This window comes from Hevea brasiliensis, chromosome 13 (genome assembly GCF_030052815.1).
Source record: "Hevea brasiliensis isolate MT/VB/25A 57/8 chromosome 13, ASM3005281v1, whole genome shotgun sequence".
NCBI classification, from domain to species: domain Eukaryota; kingdom Viridiplantae; phylum Streptophyta; class Magnoliopsida; order Malpighiales; family Euphorbiaceae; genus Hevea; species Hevea brasiliensis.
This window is the reverse complement of record NC_079505.1, coordinates 51,503,550-51,523,569: the sequence shown is the minus strand read 5'-3', so window position 1 is coordinate 51,523,569 and position 20,020 is coordinate 51,503,550. Positions and strand designations below refer to the sequence as shown.

The following is a 20,020-nucleotide window of genomic DNA, read 5'->3' as shown; positions in this document are numbered from 1 at the left end:
CCATGTATCCGTCGATAATCAGTTTTCTAATTTTGCTCCAGTTGCAGTTTTTTACAGAGAGAAAGACTCTTAAACCTAACCCTAGGCCATTTATTATAAATAGAAGATTCAGCAGCCTCTTGAAAAAAATTAGACTTTCATTCTCCATTCACATTCTAGATTTCTTCAATTTTCTTCTTTAATTTTCTGTAAGCCATGAACATGAGTGGCTAAGTTCTTAATTCAGTTCAAGGGATTCAAGTTCTTTTGCATGATTTGTGAGACTAAGTTCTTAATTTAATTTATGTCTTTTGAATATCTATTGTTTTCTAATTTCATTGTCTTTGATCTATTGAATGATTTGCTAAAAAGGCCTATTAGTTAATTGTTTGAAGTGATCAATTGCTAGTTCATCTTCATAATCCGTAATTGTTGTATAAGATTGAACATGAGTAGCAATTAGGTTTCATTGATTATAATCCCAGTTTTCGATAATAACCTAAGGGAACAATAGGGTAAATTAAATGATTTATGCTTCATGAATTGTTGTTCAGCTTAACTACTTCCTATTCTTAAAGCAGTTATTAATTTGATATGGATTGCTTAATACCAATTCAGTTAATAATTAGAGTCAACAAGAGTTCTGGGCTCGAATTGATGAGTATAAGGAAGTTAGAGATTTTACCTCGTTGTTTGGTAAATCTACGTTAAGTATTCAATAAGATGTAATTGTATTTCTTTTGCTTATGATCGAATTAATGTATTGGAATGCGAATTACCTTGGACTAAAGTTTGTTTAATTTGAGAGTTTCATAATTAATTTTAGTTCTTAATTTTTGATTTTTAATTTCTTCTTTGGATTATGAATCATCCCCCCCCCCCCCAAAACCTTTGTTTCTTTTTCCATTACACAAGTGCACGAAATTTAATAATTCAGTCTCTAGGGTTCGACCTGGATTTACCACTTACTACAAAAAATATTTTATAACTAGTAATTTCAGTTAATTTAATTTCCAGTGGATTCGACAGCCATCAAGAATTTTGGCGCCTTTGTCGGAGACTAAAATTTATTGGATTTTATGTTTTTGGTGTTAGGATATTTTGTTATTAATTTTGTTTGTGAGTTGTTACTGTTTTCATGTTTTCGAAAAAGAAAAAAAATTACGGTGTTACTATTCATCAAGAATTTTGGTTGAATTTGAAGGGCAGCTCATACCTATTTTGAAGGAAATGACGTTCTGATCAAGGCCAATCAATCCATTGGATTCTTTGGCCCCACCCTTTTGAGGCCAAATTCCATCATTTTCTAGGGTTTTGAGGCATTTTTTTGTTTTTACTTTGATTTCTTTTTGTATATGACAAGAATTTCTCAATCTGATGAGTTGATCTTTGATCCAAAAGTAGAAAAAACAGCTAAATAGTTGAGAAAATTGGCTAAGCAGGCTAAGCAGATTCCAAGTACATCTGAAGGAGTCCAATCTCCAAGGGAGTTAAGTTCGGATTCGGATTTAGATTCAAATTTCGAAAATGAAACCATGGTTGCTAGAACCTTGAAAGAGTTGGCTGCTTCTAATCTAAACCAACAGCCTTTGTGTATTTAATAACCTACTTTAAATGTTGCTTTTGAGTTAAAATCTGGACAAATTCTTTTGTTGCCTAAGTTTGATGGTCTTGCAGGTGAGGATCCACATAAGCATTTAAAAGAATTTCATGTTGTGTGTTCCAGCATGAAACCTCAAGGAGTTTTAGAGGATCAAATCAAGCTTCGAGCTTTCCCTTTCTTACCGGAAGGAACAACTAAGGATTGGTTGTATTACCTTCCTTCTGGATCTTCAACTCATGAAATGGGATGAAGCATATATTTTTGGAGAAGTATTTTCCTGCTTCCCATGCTGCCAACATAAGAAAAGAAATTTGTGGCATCCGGAAGTACAATGGAGAGAGCTTGTATGAGTATTGGGAGAGATTTAAGAAACTATGTACAAGCTATCCCCATCATCAAATAAGTGAGCAGCTTTTGATTCAGTATTTCTATGAGGGACTTCTACCAATGGACTGCAGTATGATAGATGCTGCTAGTGGAGGAGCTTTGATTGATAAGACACCAGAAGAAGCAAGGAGGCTAATTACTAACATGGCAGCAAATTCTCAGCAGTTTGGAATGAGAATGGATCACACACCTATGAAGGTTAATGAGGTAAGCACATCTAACCTTAAGAAACAAATTTCTGATTTAACTTCTTTGGTGCGGTAGTTGGCTATAGGGAATATGCAAACTGTTAAGGTATGTGGAATTTGTTCGGGTTTGGGTCATGCTACTGACATGTGTCCAGCATTACAAGAGGATGAATCAATGCAACATGCTAATGCAGTAGGACATTATGGACAGCCACAATGCAGGTATGATCCCTTTTCTAGTGCTTATAATCTAGGATGGTGAGATCATCCCAATTTGAGTTATGGGAATCAACCGGTGCAAAACCAATACCATTAGCAGAGACCACAAGTGAATCAACCACCGCCACCTCCACCTCCCTCAAATCAAGGTATGTCACTTGATAAAATTGTTAAGGCTTTGGCTAGCAATACACAAAAGTTTCAACAGGAGACCAAAAATAGCATTCAAAATATAGAGAGGCAGATTGGTCATTTAACCTCATCTGTGAGTAAGTTGGAAGCTCAAGGTTTTGGAAAGCTTCAATCACAAACAATCATGAATCCCAGAGAAAATGCAAGTGCTATAGCGTTGCGAAGTGGGAAAAAAGTTGATAATCAGACTCCACATGAGTCAATGAAAAAGAAGAAGCAAGGAGCAAAAGAATCTGAAGTTCCTAAAGTTGAGGTAAGTACTGAACCTAAACTAAATAAGGTTAATAATTCCGTTCTTCCTCCATTCCCATACAGGTTGGCTAAGACTAAGAAAGAAGAACAAGAGAAAGAAATTTTGGAGACTTTCAGGAAGGTAGAGGTGAATATACCTTTACTTGATGCGATCAAATAAGTTCCAAGTATGCTAAATTCCTTAAGGAACTATGCACTAAAAGCACAAGTTGAGGAATAATGAGAAGATCAGTGTGCGAGAAAATGTGTCGGCATTAATTCAGCAAAAATTACCCCCTAAGTGTAAGGATCCAGGTTCGTTTTCTATTCCCTACAGAATAGGTGATTCTAAATTTGAACGTGTAATGGCAGATTTAGGAGCATCTATTAATGTTATGTCAAATTCAGTTTTCCAAACTTTGAATTTGGGTCCTTTGAAAGAAATCAATGTCATTATTCAGTTAGCTGATCGTTCTAATGCTTAACCATTGGGAGTAGTTGAAGATGTGTTGGTGCAGGTTAGAGAGTTGATTTTTCCTGCAGATTTTTACATTCTGGATATGAAGGATAGTGTTTCCACATCAAAGTCAACTTTGATTTTGTTTGGAAGACCTTTCCTAAAAACTGCCAAGACAAAAATTAATATGGATGATGGTACCTTAACTATGGAGTTTGATGGAGAGACTGTCAAATTTATTATCTTTGATGCCATGAAGTATCCTGCTGATGACCATTCTGTTTTTTCTATTGATGTTGTTGATACATTTGTGTAGGATGTTTTTGAGTTCAGCATAGAGGATGAGTAAGAAGTGGTGATTAGTCAAGGAATTCAAGAAATCAGTACCAATCAGCCATTAAGTGTAGAGGTTCAAGATGCAGTAATGGCATTGTAGTCATTACCTTCTATTCAAAAAAGGGATGGAGTATCAAAGATTGACTTACCTGTATCTCACACAAAATTATTACTTTCTGTAGTGCACGCTCCAGTTCTTAAACTCAAGCCTTTACCTAAGCATTTGAAGTATGTTTAATTGGGAGACAATGAGACACTTCCAGTTATCATCTCAAGTAATTTAACAAAGATTCAAGAAGACAGATTGATTAGAGTTCTGAGGGTACACAAGAAAGTAATTGGATGGACAATAGTTGACATCAAAGGTATAAGTCCATCAGTGTGCATGCACAAGATTTTACTGGAGGATGAGGCTAAACTAAGTAGAGAAGCTTAAAGGAGGTTGAACCCACAAATGATGGAGGTTGTGAAGAAGGAGATTTTAAAGCTACTAGATGTAGGAGTTATTTACCTAATTTCAGACAGCAAATGGGTAAGTCTAGTCCAAGTAGTGCCAAAAAAATTAGGAGTCACTGTGGTAGCAAATCAAGATAATGAACTTGTTCCAACAAGGATTTAGAATGGATGGCGAATGTGCATAGACTATCGCAAGCTGAATTCAACAACAAGGAAGGACCACTTCCCACTGCCATTCATTGATCAGATGCTTAAGCGGTTAGCAGGTAAGTCTTATTTTTGCTTTCTTGATGGCTTTTCTGGATATAATCAAATTGTGATTGCACCGGAGGATCAAGAGAAGACTACCTTGACTTTCCCTTTTGGAACTTTTGCTTTTAGAAGGATGCGCTTTGGGCTTTGTAATGCACCTGCCATATTTCAGAGATGCATGATGAGCATATTTTCATATTACATTGATAATTGCATTGAGGTGTTCATGGAAGATTTTACTGTGTATGGTGATTCATTTGATGCATGTTTACATCATTTGACTTCTGTTTTTAAGAGATGCATTGAGAAAAATCTTATTTTGAATTATGAGAAGTGTCATTTTATGGTGGAACAGGGGATTATTTTGGGTCATGTTGTCTCTAATAGTGGTATTGAGGTGGATAAATCTAAAATTGATTTAATTGTGAACTTACCCTACCCCACAATTGTGAGGGAAGTATGCTCTTTTCTTCGTCATGCATGTAACACCCTTATTTGCATAGTCTGGTATATGTTACCGTTCCGGTGACCAGTATTGACCCGGACAATTAAGGGGATTAAAACCACGTCTAAGACACCTAGATAAGCCTTGAACGCAAATAATTAGTAATTACCAAAGAGTTAAGTATAAAGAAGAAAAACAAAGCATAAAAAGTTAAATGAGCCAGGAGTCACAGCGATGGGTGACCTTTTCGGGAAATGACTGCGAGGTCAATCTAAACTCAAATTTCGAATCGAAAAATGTGACACCGCGGTCCTTAGGACTATTACGAACACAGTGGAAAAGAGAAAATCACGAAAAAAGAGTTGTTAAGCAGGTCAAATAATTAGTTCAGGGATCTGGAAGAAATATCAAATAACTTGCAAACCAGATTGAACTGGCGAGGGGTGATTTGGTAAATTCACCCCTAGAGCTGACTCCTGAACTAACTGTCAAATAAAATCGGAGAAAAGAAAATTTCAGGATCAAGAATTAAATTAAAGAACTAATAGAAAAATAAATGCAAAAGAAAAAGAAAATAAAAAAAGTTTATTTACATCATGCTTACCTCATTGGATGACATCATCATGATGTCAAAATTCATTTTACTTTCCCTAACATAATTGACCAAGTCAAAAGCATTTTTAAAGACATAAAATACCTCAAAAAAAAAGAAAATAAAAACTATTTTTCGTCTTTTTCTTCTTCATTGCCGCCCCACCTCTCTCACTAGCCACCATTGTTGCACCACGAAGCTTGAGTTCAAGCTTTAAAACAATTACCTAACCCTACATTGACCCCAAACTAGTCCACAAAAACTTGATAACCTCACTTGAGAAAGCTTTAGAAGATGGAAAGAAAAGAAGAAAAGGAAGAAAGTGAAGATTGAACTTCAAAGTTAAGGTTAGTGGTTTGAATTGAAGATTTATATTTAATATTTATGTTTTTAGTGTAAATAACTTAGATCTTAACTTAAAATTAAAAGAAAACAATTGTTGAGGGACCAAACAAAAAAATTCTGCCATCTTGCAAGGGTGTTGGATTTGATGGTGTTTAGTTAAAATAAACATGAATTAGAGCTTAAATAATGTGGTATGTGTGGTTAGAATGTTAAGTGAACTCAAATTTCATGAAATTATGATGAAATGGAAAATTAGGGTTCTTAGCACTTAGGGTTCTTAGCACTTAGGGTTTGGGAGAAAAATTATAAAATGGTCAATTGATGCAAATGACCTTACTTGAGTTGAGAAATGGTCAATTGTGACCATTTGTGGTATTTGTGCATTGTTAGAAATAAGTTTCAATTCGGATTGGTTAGGGTCAATATGCAGGTAGCTTGACCTAGGTCCCTTTCAGGGACCAAAACTGAAAATTTACCAACCCAATTGGTGTGAAGCCAATTGGGAATGAAACTAGACACAAAATGGACCATTTTTCATTTAGGAATCATGCCTAGAAAATGACCATAACTTAGTGAAAAATTAGGCCAAATCCGGATTAGGGCACACCGACCTCTACAAAAATGACCAAATGAACAGTAGTTACGTAAATAACCATAACTTGGTCTAGGAAGGTCTAGATGACATGAATTTTATACCGATAGAAAGCTGAGACATGTCCCTATAACTTTCATGAAGAAAATAAACTCAAATTTTGAACACAACCTATCCAAAAACTCACCTACAGTTAGTGTACAAAAACTACAAATATCCAGAAAATGCCCAGAATTCTGGGTTTGGACCAAATTTGGCCAGCCTTAGGAAAATAGACATAACTTGGGCTACAAAACTCAAAATGGAGTGATTCAAAAAGGGAATTAAAGCTAAGACAATAAGGAACAACTTTGATGAAGGAAACTTAGCCAAATTCTCACAGTAACCAGACCAATGAAACAGTAGAATATAGGAGACCAAAACTAAAAATCGTAATTTCTCTTAGGAGACTTAGAATTGAATTGGCAATCAATGCCAACAAAATTGATACCCAAAATGTGGTATATGGGTGAAATTAGAACTAATCAACTTATTAAGCATAAGAAAGTCAATAAATTGACTTGAATAGTATCGTGAATAGTAACCCCAAAATGTGAATTTCTAAGAATGTTAATTTAAGCATATTGGAGCTAGAATTAAGTATATATGAATTAATCATTGGAATTTAAGTATCAGAAATGGATACTGAAGCACTCTAAATTTATGTGTTTTAGTTGGAAAGGGATCTTTAAAGGAGAAATAAAAGTTTGAGTAAATTGAGTCGACAAAAGAGGTTTGTACACAACTAGTTTTTTATTGAATTTGTTTTGAATATTTTACGTAATTAAATGATTTTATTTTTCTTTATGCACTATGTTTATCAATTATGGGATTTATTTCAATGATTATTGAAATTGGTATAGTAAGCATGAGTTTAGTTTTGTGAAATATTATTTCAACAATTATTGAATATTATTTTGGACTAGATAAATTATGTTTTAAATTGTGGCGGGAAATTTGCATGAATAAAATACAAAATTTTGTTTTGGATTGTGATGAGCATAAAAAAATTATGGAATATTGGAATTGATCTTGAATTAATATTGTGTTGTGATTTATGCTCACAAAAAGGACAAAGAAATGCATGATATGGTTTTATATCTCACTATAGATGCTTGACTAGGTTATTACCTGTCTCTATATCATTTGTTGATGAGACAATGGAGTTAGCTTTGTTTTGTTTTGAATACCATGGTATGTACACAGGCTTAGATTCTCCTCTTATTAGAGGTTAGATCTAAGTTTTTGTTATGGACCCGTCATAAGTTTCATTATTGTGTTGTGTACTGTGCACGATGATTCGACCTCCCCGACCATAGGGAGTTAGAATCTCGATTCAACCTCCCCGACCATAGAGAGTTAGAATCACCCCGAAGATGGCCCTTTCGGATTAGTCTTGCATAGTTAGTGAGATAAAGAATGAGTTTTGATTGATAAGAAATTGTGATTTTAAATGAGATTGTGAACAAATGATTTTGTTAAAATAATTTGATTAGTTCCATAATTGCATGAATTATTTTTATTGTTCAGTTGTGATTTGACAAAATGAAATTTTGATCAAGGTTATTTTAATAAATGACTATTATTATTGCCAATAAAAATTTTGACATTTGGAAATTGATTAAGTTTTGAGATTTCAAAATTATGGTATAATTATTGTCAATGTATATTATATTACATTTTAAATTATAGTTATGCACTTCTGATTTCACCACTCAGCGATAGCTTTGTATGCTGTCGCAGGTGAGAGTAGAGATAGAGTAGTTGAGTGAGATTCCTGTAGCTGCACCTTGAAGACTGCGTGTGACTAGCCTCAGGTATATTATAGGTATACCCTTGTATATTAGATTTTGATTATGCATGTAAATATATGTGTGTAAATTATTTGAGCAGATGTATAAAACTTTTGTAATATTATTTTGGTATGTAATGAAATACAAATTATTGTAATGTTCAAACTTATTTTTGAGTTTTGTAATGAATGTATTATTTACTTTCTTCTGGAAATTGAAAATTATGGACGGTTTCTTTTATGATGAGTTGGCTTGATAAGTGAATTGATTTGATTGTGATGAATGAGGATATGAAAATGAGTGTATTGGAGTTGTGGTTGTTTTGAAAGTATTGGAAGTGTTTTTACAGATGTTTGAAGAACTATTTTTTCCAAATACAGCCAGTACTCTGTCAGAATTTTTCGAAAATTTGCTTAAAAATAAAAATGTATAAAAATTTTAACTAGTCTTTAAACTTCAAGTAAAATTTTTTAATTCCTACCAAAAGTGCTTGCCACCTTCGAAAAGTATGAAAATTGTTTTAAAATCCCTTGTAGTATAGTTAATGGGTTACCGGTGGGCGAAGTACAGTAATTCATTAGATGTGCTACGGGAGTATGTTACATCTTACTTAGGGTTAGGGTGCGACATGTTTAGTGGTATTAGAGTAATGGTTTTAAAGTAAATTTTGAACTCTGAATTTGAAATATTTTGTCGGTACATACAACTGCTCAAATATTTGATACATATAGTATAATTGCATCATAAATATGAATTAATGGAGAGAAATCTCCTTGTATAGGTTGTCCCGAGAAAAGAAAATTTTCTGAATAGAAATGGAAGAGAGGAATAAACTAGTAGAATAATCAGATACGGTTGAGGCACAAGAGGAGGTCTCAGCTCCTCGGAGTGTCAAAGGCTCGACTGTACCAATTCCATCTGTACAAATCACCGCACAAGTGGCATAGCAAATGGCCACCTTCTTCCAACAAATGGCTAATAGTTTGTCGGTCTAAGCTCAAACTCAAGCTCAAGCCCGAGTACAGACCCAACCACCATAAGGGTAGCATGAAATAGAGAAGAGTGAGAAACCTAGTGGTTAGAGCTCGAATAGTCAATTGGGGAAAAGAAAAGAAATTGAGGAACCCCGAACTGAGAGATATGACAGAGGTGGATCATCAGAGCAGAGGCCACCAAGGTCCAGCAGTCAAACAACTAGAAGTTCATATCCTCCTCGCATCTGCAGCTTTTGTGGCAAATTGCATAGGGGCATTTGCCGTAAAGCCACTGGAGCCTGCTATAATTGTGGAAAGCTTGGATGTAACACCCCTAATTGCATAGCCTGGTATATTTCACTATTCCGGTGACCGGTGTCGGTTCAGACAATTAAGGGGATTAGAACCATACTTAAGACAACTAGATAAGTCATAAATACAAATAATTAGTAATTGTCAATTAGTTAAGTATAAATAAGAAAAATAGAACATAAGAAGTTAGACGAGCCAAGAGTCACAGCGATGGCTGACCTTCTCGGGAAGGACAGCGAATTCGATTTAAACTCAAACTTCAAACTGTAAAATGTGACGCTGCGGTCCTTAAGATTATTGCGAACCCAGTGGAAAAGAGAAAATCACAAAAAAGAATTGTTAAGCCAGTCAAATAATTAGGTCAGGGATCCGAAAGAAATATTGAATTATTTGTAAACCGGGTAGAACCGGCGAGGGGCAATTTGGTCAATTAACCCCGAGAGCTGACTCCTGACCTAACTTTCAAATAAAATTAGAGAAAAAAAATTCAGAATCAAGAATTAAATTAAAGAACTAATAGAAAAATAAATAAAAAAAAAGAGGGAAAAGAAAAAGTTGAAAAAGGTTGATTACATCATGCATGACATCATGCATGATGCAATAAACTTACTAATTTAAGAAATTGAAAATTGTGGGATAACTATCTATTAAAAAAGCATAAAATAACAAAAAGAAAAAAAATTACTTCTTCTTCCATTTTCCGTCACCCCTTTCTCTCTCATTTCTCTCATTTCCTTTCGACCATTAACACCCATCTCAAGCTTTCAAAAGCTTGATTTTATTTTATAAACTCCCTAACTCCTTTAAGTAAATCTTGTTCTTGGACCTTGACAAGTATCTTGTGAACAAAAAAGAAGAGGAAAGTGGAGAATTGAAGAATTAAGGAATTCACAAATTGAGGTAAATGTAACTTTAAGCTTAGATTTTTATCAAATGCATGAATTTAAGTTTAAATGTGATGAAATTTCATTAGAAATAAAGAAAACTATGCTTGAATAATGGAAGTGAGAATTTGGTAGCCATGGAATTAGGAGATGTTGAAGTGTTTTAGTTCAATTAATTATGTATGTAAGCTTGATTAAGCATGTAAAGATGATTAGAACATTTTAATTGTATGAATTATGATGAATTGTATAATTAGGGTTCATAGCACCTAGGGTTTGGAGATAAAAATTTTGAGAAATGGTCAAATGGTGTGTTTAACATTGTTTGAGATGAAAAATGGTCATTTGTGACCAGTTGAGGTATGTTAGAAGTGTTAGAATTAGGCTTGAATTCGGATTGGTTGTGGGCAGCCTGCAGGTAGCAGGACTAAGGTCCATTTGAGGGACCAAAAATGAAAATTTACAAGTCCAATTGGTACGAGACCAATTGGGAATGAAAATAGATACAAAATGGAACATTTTTCATTTAGGAATCATTCCCAAAAAGTGACCAAAACCTAGTGAACAAATTGACCAAATCCGGATTTATGCAGTCTAACCTCTACAAAAATGACCAATTTGTTCATTTGGCCATAACTTGGGCTAGGTAGGTCTAAATGACCTGAAATTTTACCAGTGGACAGCTGAGATATAGACCTAAAACTTTCATGAAGAACACAAACCCAAATTATGCCCTTAACCAAGTCATTTTGCCACCCAAAATTGGTGACCTAAAACTGCCAGAACCAGAATTTGCCCAGAAAATCTGGGTTAAGTCCAATCCGGCAGCTTTGATTCAAATGGCTATAACTTAAGCTACAAAAATCCAAATGGAGTGATTCAAAAATGAGAATAAATTTAAGACAATAAAGAACATTTTCTATGAAGAAAGGTTTGCCAAATTCTAAGAGAAAAATGACCAATGGAACAGTGCAACATAAGACACCAAAATTAAAAAATTGCAAATTTGCCTAAAAGACTTAAATTTTGAGTAAACAACCAAAACCAACAAATTTAGTAACCAAAATGTGGTATGCGGGTGAAGTTGGAATTTCCATACCTATTAAGCCTTAGAAAGTCAACAAATTGACTTGAACAGTATAGTGAATAGTAACCTCGAAACACAAATTTTAAAGAACGTCAAGTTTAGCATATTAAACCTAGGTATAAGTGAGTTTAAATTTATTTTTGGACTTATGCTAAGTTATGATACTGAAACACTGTGAAACTGTGTGTTTCAGCTGAAAAGAACACCGTGAAGGAACCTGAGGTGTCGAGTCAAGGCCAAAAGGCGACTCATATAAAGTTTGTGCGCAACGTTGAATTTCTGTAAATTTTCTTCTGCATATTGTTTTGAATAATTTGTAATATTGAATTGTGACATCATTATGATGAAGTATTTATGATGCTTTTGATTTAAATTGTTGAAAGTTATTTGTGTATATTTGAATTGGCAATGTTTAGTAAATTGTTAAGATAAGTTTTGAAACCACAGTGTCATGACCATATATTTGAACACCTCATTAGCATGACTAGTAGGGGTAATCAGTTTCGAATTTTGATTCCTTCTCTGGCTGAAGTGTTGAGGTGTGTGCCAGTAGAATAAGAAATTGAATGGATATCCATATATTTGAGCTAGCTAGCCTTGTGATGTGACTTCTCCTTAGCCTTTGGCTATTGAGATTATATTTGTTTCGAATGACATTATATAACTGTGGGTTTTATGAAGTTGGTTTTGACACTTCGAAATGAAATTGGTTGGATTAAAATCTCATAATTCATGTTTTGTATTTAATTCTCATGTTTAGTCTAATTTTTGAATAAATATGATTTAAATTCTGTATAAAGATTATTTTATTATGTTGTGCACCACTGAGTCCTTGTACTCAACGATAGCTGTTATTGCTGTCGTAGATATAGAGACTAGAGGAGCAGCAGATTGAGCTGCTGAGGATTGAGGAGCTATCTGCTTTGAAGCTATCGGGTATAATTTATACCCTGACTGTAAAAATTTATTTTGATGTATGTAATGTATGTAAAGGTATGAACATGTAAAACTGGTCTTGAGCAGTTTGTATAAAATTTGTAATAAATTTTAGTTTGAATTTCTCTTAGTGTAAATTTTTGTAATGATGTATATAAATTATTTTATCTTTAATGAAATATGAATGGAAGTATTTTGCTTAAAATTGAATGAAATTGATTAATGGTATTTTGATGATTGTTGAATATTGGAAATTGTGGATTTGAATTTTTGGAAATTGGTAAATGATGTTGAAATTGATTGGGATGGTTGTGAATTTGAAGAAGTTGTTGAGACAAATTATTGAAAGTTTTTTTTTTTTTCAGGTATTTGAAGAACTGTTTTCTCAAAATACAGACGGCACTCTGCCAAAATTTCTATAAAATTTGCAGAAAAATAAAATGGGCCAAAAATTTTAACTAGTTTTCAACTTTAATTAAATATTTTAATAAATGCTCACCACTTATAAAAGTAAGAAAATTGTTTTAAAATCCCTTATAGGGTACTTAATGAGTTATCGGTAGGTGAAGTTCGATAGTTCATTAGGTATTCTACGGGATCATGTTATGCCTTACAGAGGGGTAGGTGTGACATATTTTAGTGGTATCAGAGCAAATTTTTTTGAAGTATGTTTTAACTTATGAATTTGTGTCTTTTCTTTGCTAAGTACAATTGCTCAATGTCCTTATTTATTACATACAGTGCATTATATCATAAATATGAACTAACGTAGGGAAATCTCCATGTGTTAATTGTTCAGGAGATACCTTAACTTCAAATGGAAGAAGGGGATCGCTCAGTTGAGCAATCTGTTGAAGCTAAGGCACAAGGGGAAGCCCTAGCTCTACAAAATGTCAGTGGATCAGTAGTACCAGCCCCACAAATGCCGCAGTTTCTTACACAATTCGCAAAGCAAATGACTGCGATGTTTCAATAAATGGCTGGGGGTATGCCTGCTCAAGCTCCACCCTAAACACCTGTGGTACAACCACTGCCTCCAGCCAGACAGTATGACAAGTTATTAAAGTATGGGGCTATAGAGTTTAAGGGTACAGTGGACCCTTTAGAGGCAGAGCAATGGCTTGAAAGGATGGATAGAGTGTTTAAGAAGCTGCACTGGCCATATTAGTTGAAGTTTGAATATTCTGTGTCACTATTGCAAGGGGATGCATATGATTGGTGGAAGACCATCCCCCATAGCTTGGCTGAACTACGATCGACACAGGATGACTTCATCGAGAGTTCGCATGCAAATACATCCCAGATGCATATGTTGATCAGAAATTGCAAGAATTTTTAAGTCTGAAGCAAGGCAATAGAACAGTGGCAAAATATGAGAGGGAGTTCTCCCGCTTAAGCCACTATGCTGGGAGTCTCCTTTCCACCAACAAGGCAAGGTGCAAAAGATTTGAGATGGGTTTGAAGCCCAGTTTGAGGATGCAAGTAGTGGGATTCAGACATAATAATTTTTCAGAACTCATCTCTCAAGCACTTGAGCTAGAAAGGATTGAATCAGAAGCGACACCTGTAAAAGAAAAATCAGAGAAAGCTGAGAAATCAGAAAAAGATAAGGGGGAAAAGTCAGTTGAACAAAGTTCTGGTGGTACTTCTGGAAAGAGAAAGAAATTTAGCGGACCTAGCAGAGGTCGAGGTGGAAGGTTTGGAAGGGGCTGATTTTTTAGACAGAAACCCCCTAAGTCTGGTCAGCAGTCGAGCAGGGGTTCATATCCAGCTTGCTCCTGTGAGACTTATGGCAAAATTCATGGGGGAGAATGCTATTGGGCAATAAGAGCCTATTTTAACTATGGAGGCAAAGGCCATTTAGCTAAAGACTGCACTAGTGGTCCTAGATTAAGTCCAGCTCCTACGACTGCAAAAGGATCTATTTAGAGTCCTGCTCCCAGAGGTTCACAATCAGTTAGCAGAGGAAGAGGCAGAGGTAGAGACACTGCTTCTGGCAGTCAGGGTACTGTTGGTCAGTCAGCACAAGGAAGTGCTTTAGCCAGAGTTTACACGATGAGACAGCGAGATGAGGATGAGACTTCTGATGTGGTAGCCGGTACATTCTCTATCTCTGATCAAGATGTATTTGTGTTGTTTGATCCGGGTTCAACCCACTCATATGTTAGTGCTAGCATAGTCAGTTCACTTACTGTTCCGTGTGCTAAAATGGATTTTGAAGTGCTAGTAACTAGTCCGTTAGGACAAGAGGTTCGGGTCAACAGAATCTATAGAGACTATCCTTTGGTGATCCAAGGACATGTTTTTCTGTCAGATTTGATTGAAATGCCTTCAGAGATTATGATATCATCTTGGACATGGATTGGTTAGCCAGGCATCACGCCATGATTGACTGTAGACTGAAGATAGCCACTTTTGGTCTCCCTCTGTATGGTGATGTGGTAATAATGGGGAGAGGCATTTACTGCCATTAAACATCATTTCGGCTGCACTAGCCAAAAGGATGATCAAAAAGGGGTGTGAAGCATATTTAGCACATGTGATAGACACCCAAGTGGAGAGTCCAGCACTGAGGGACATCCCTCCTGTATGTGACTTTTCGGATGTGTTTCCTGATGAATTGCCAGGATTACCTCCAGAAAGAGAGGTGCAGTTTGAGATTGATGTTATGCCTGGTGTGGACCCAATCTCCATAACGCCATATAGAATGGCACCTGCAGAATTGAAAGAATTGAAAGTACAGTTGCAAGAGCTGCTTGACAAGGGTTTTATCTGCCCTAGTGTGTCACCTTGGGGAGCGCCAGTGTTGTTTGTAAAGAAGAAAGATGGCACTCTCTGCTTATGCATTGACTATCGGCAGATGAATAAGGTGACAATAAAGAATAGATATCCATTGCCTCGCATTGATGACTTGTTTGATAAGTTGAGGGGTGCAGCTATGTTCTCCAAAATTGACCTGAGATCAGGTTATTATCAGCTGAAAGTACAAGAGCAGAGTATTCCAAAAACTGCCTTCAGAACCCGCTATGGCCATTATGAGTTCTTGGTCATGCCATTCGGGTTAACTAATGCTCCGGCTGCTTTTATGGATCTGATGAACACTACCTTCAGACCATACCTCGACCAGTTTGTTGTGGTATTCATAGATGATATATTGGTATATTCGAGGAGTGCAGAAGAGTATGATAGACATCTACGGATTGTACTGCAAAGTTTGAGGGAGAAACAGCTATACGCCAAATTGTCGAAATGTGAATTTTGGCTGAAAGAAATATTTTTCTTGGGGCATATAGTATCAGCAGAAAGTATTAAGGTAGATCTAAGTAAGATTGAAGTTGTCCTTAATTGGAGGCCACCCAGAAATATCACAGAGATTCGCAGTTTTTTGGGTTTAGCTAGATACTACCATCGATTTGTGAAGAGATTTTCTATGTTGGCATCTCCATTGACTAAGCTACTTCGAAAAGATATGAAATTTCAGTAGACGAGTAAATGCCAACAGAGTTTTGATGAATTGAAGAAATGTTTGACTGAAGCTCCAGTCTTGACTTTACCTACTCCGAGTAAAGAATACACAGTTTATAGTGATGCTTCTCACAATGGGTTAGGCTGTGTGTTGATGCAAGATCGAAATATCATTGCCTATGCATCACGTCAGCTAAAACCACATGAGAGGAATTATCCAACACACGACTTGGAGCTTGCAGCTATTGTATTTGCTCTTAAGATCTGGAGGCACTATTTGTATAGGGAGAAATGTTACATCTACACAGATCATAAGAGTTTGAAGTATTGGGCACTCAGAAGGAGTTGAATTTGAGACAGAGGAGATGGTTAGAGTTGATAAAAGACTATGATTGTCTGATTGACTATCAGCCAGGGAAAGCTAATGTTGTGGCTGACGCCTTAAGTCGCAAGACTATGGCAAGTCTACGAGTTACTCCTTTGTCTATGGTACATGAGTTGAGATCATTACATGCCAGCTTAGAGATTAATGATGAGAGGCAGACTACTGTTGCATGGCATGTATAGCCAGTGTTGATTGATCAGATCAGAATAGCTGCTCAGAGTGATGAAAGGTATCAGAAGCTGTTGGAAGAAGTCAAGCAGGGCAAGAAACTAGAATTCTCAATTAGAAATGATGGTCTACTGCTACACCAGGGCAGAATGTGTGTTCCTAATGATGTTGATTTGAGGCAGATCATTTTGAAGGAAGCACATGAGTCTCCTTTTTCCATGCACCCTGGTGGTATAAAAATGTATAGAGGGCTAAAGGAGTATTACTAGTGGATGGGTATGAAAAGAGATGTGGCAGAGTTTGTTTCTAAATGCCTAACTTGTCAGCAAGTGAAGGCAGAGCATCAAGTACCCGCTGGGTTGTTACATCCACTACCAGTACTAGAATGGAAATGGGAGAGAATAACTATGGATTTTGTGATGGGACTTCCAAGGACACAAAAGCGTCATGATGCAGTATGGGTCATTGTTAACAGACTAACTAAGTCTGCTTATTTTCTGCCAGTTCGGATGGACTACAGTTTAGAAAGATTAGCCAAGTTGTACATTGATGAGATAGTAAGACTGCATGGAGTGCTAGTATCCATCGTATCTGACAGAGATCCTAGGTTCAGTTCTAGATTCTGAGGTAGTCTTCAGAGAGCCCTAGGAACTAGATTGAACTTTAGTACTGCATTCCACCCACAGACCAATGGCCAGTCTGAGAGAGTAATTCAGATATTGGAGGACATGCTACGGGCTTGTGTGATTGAATTTGAGGGCAGTTGGGATACACAACTTGCCTTTGATTGAGTTTGCTTACAACAATAGCTACCAATCAAGCATTGGGATGCCTCCATATGAAGCTTTGTATGGTAGAAAATGTAGAACCTCGTTATGTTGGGATGACATGGGTGAAAGGAAGATGATTGGGCCAGAAATTATTCAGCAAACTGAAGAGAAAATCAGATTGATCAGAGATCGACTTAAGACTACATCAGACCATCAGAAGTCCTAAATTGATTTAAAGAGAAGGGATATTGAGTATGCAGTGGGTGAGAAAGTATTCCTCAAGGTTTTTCCTTGAAAGAAAATTATGAGATTTGGCAGAAAGGGAAAACTGAGTCCTCGTTTCATCGGGCCATATGAGGTTCTGGAAAAAGTAGGTCCTTTGGCATATCGATTGGCACTACCTCCAGAGTTGGAGAAGATACATAATGTCTTCCATGTGTCTATGTTAAGGAGGTATAGATCAGACCCGTACTATCGGTAGAAGAAATTGAAGTGAATCCAGACCTCATATATGAGGAAGAACCCATAGAGATTCTGGCTTATGAGGTGAAGCAGCTACGGAACAAGCAAACACCGTTAGTGAAAGTGTTGTGGAACCATCATTCGGGCCAAGAAGCTACTTAGGAATGAGAGGAGGACATGAGGAGACAACACCCACAGCTGTTCAGAGATTGATACCAGGTAAAATTTTGAGACGAAATTTATTTTAAGAGGAGGAGAATTGTAACACCCCTAATTGCATAGCCTGGTATATTTCACTATTCCGGTAACCGGTGTCGGTTCGGACAATTAAGGAGATTAGAACCATACTTAAGACAACTAGATAAGCCATAAATACAAATAATTAGTAATTATCAATTAGTTAAGTATAAATAAGAAAAATAGAACATAAGAAGTTAAACGAGCCGAGAGTGACAGCGATGGGTGACCTTCTCGGGAAGGACTGCAAAGTCGATTTAAACTCAAATTTCAAACCGTAAAATGTGACGCTGCGGTCCTTAGGATTATTGCGAACCCAGTGGAAAAGTGAAAAATCACGAAAAAGAATTGTTAAACCAGTCAAATAATTAGGTCAGGGATCCGAAAGAAATATTGAATTATTTGCAAACCGGGTTGAACCGGCGAGAGGCAATTTGGTCAATTGACCCCAGGAGCTGACTCCTGACCTAACTGTCAAATAAAATCGGAGAAAAGAAAAATTCAAAATCAAGAATTAAATTAAAGAACTAATAAAAAAATAAATAAAAAAAAGAGGAAAAAGAAAAAGTTGAAAAAGGTTGATTACATCATGCATGACATCATGCATGATGCAATAAACTTACTAATTTAAGAAATTGAAAATTGTGGGATAACTATCTATTAAAAGAGCATAAAATAACAAAAAGACAAAAAAAAAAATTTAATTACTTCTCCTTCCATTTTCCGTCACCCCTTTCTCTCTCATTTCTCTCATTTCCTTTCCACCATTAAGACCCATCTCAAGCTTTCAAAAGCTTGATTTTATTTTATAAACTCCCTAACTCTTTTAAGTAAATCTTATTCTTGGACCTTGATAAGTATCTTGTGAACAAAAAGGAAGAGGAAAGTAGAGAATTGAAGAATTAGGAAATTCACAAATTGAGGTAAGTGTAACTTTAAGCTTAGATTTTTATCAAATGCATGAATTTAAGTTTAAATGTGATAAAATTTCATTAGAAATAAAGAAAACTATGCTTGAATAATAGGAGTGAAAATTTGGCAGCCATGGAATTAGGAGATGTTGAAGTGTTTTAGTTCAATTAATTATGTATGTATGCTTGATTAAGCATGTAAAGATGATTAGAACATTTTAATTGTATGAATTATGATTAATTGTATAATTAAGGTTTATAGCACCTAGGGTTTGGAGACAAAAATTTTGAGAAATGGTCAAATGGTGTGTTTAACATTGTTTGAGATGAAAAATGGCCATTTATGACCAGTTGAGGTATGTTAGAAGTGTTAGAATTAGGCTTGAATTCAAATTGATTGTGGGTAGCCTGCAGGTAGCAGGACCAAGGTCCCTTTGAGGGACCAAAACTGAAAATTTACAAGTCCAATTAGTATGAGACCAATTGAGAATGAAAATAGACACAAAATGGAACATTTTTCATTTAGGAATCATGCCCAAAAAGTGACCAAAACCTAGTGAACAAATTGACCAAATCTTGACCTCTCTAAAAATGACCAAATGAATAGTATTTGTTCATTTGGCCATAACTTGGGCTAGATAAGTCTAAATGACCTGAAATTTTACCAGTGGACAGTTGAGATATAGACCTAAAACTTTCATTAAGAACACAAATCCAAATTATACCCTTAACCAAGTCATTTGGCTACCCAAATTCGGTGACCTAAAATTGCCAGAACCAGAATTTGCCCAGAAAATCTGGGTTAAGTCCAATCCGGCAGCCATGATTCAAATGGCTATAACTTGAGCTACAAAACTCCAAATGGAGTGATTCAAAAGGGAGAATAAAGTTAAGACAATAAGTAACATTTTCTATGAAGAAATTTTTGCCAAATTCTAACAGAAAAATGACCACTAGAATAGTGCAACATAAGACACCAAAACTGAAAATTTGCAAATTTGCCTAAAAGACTTAGATTTTGAGTAAACAACTAAAACCAAAAAATTTAGCAACCAAAATGTAGTATATGGGCGAAGTTGGAATTCCCATACCTATTAAGCCTTAGAAAGTCAACAAATTGACTTGAATAGTGTAGTGAATAGTAATCCCGAAACACAAATTTTAAAGAACGTCAAGTTTAGCATATTAAAGCTAGGTATAAGTGAATTTAAATTTATTTTTGGACTCATGCTAAGTTATGATACTGAAACACTGTGAAACTATGTGTTTCAGTGGAAAAGAACACCGGGAAGGAACCCAAGGTGTCGGATCAAGGCCAAAAGG

At 35.7% G+C, this 20,020-nt stretch overlaps 1 non-coding gene across 1 annotated transcript; it reads right to left on the bottom strand.

Annotated features, from left to right (window-relative positions):
* Positions 1–1,876: 1,876 nt before the first annotated feature.
* LOC131172361 (small nucleolar RNA R71) lies at positions 1,877–1,983 on the bottom strand. The gene has a single exon (XR_009142841.1). It is a non-coding gene; the product is annotated as a small nucleolar RNA R71 (small nucleolar RNA).
* Between the last annotated feature and the right edge of the window lie 18,037 nt (positions 1,984–20,020).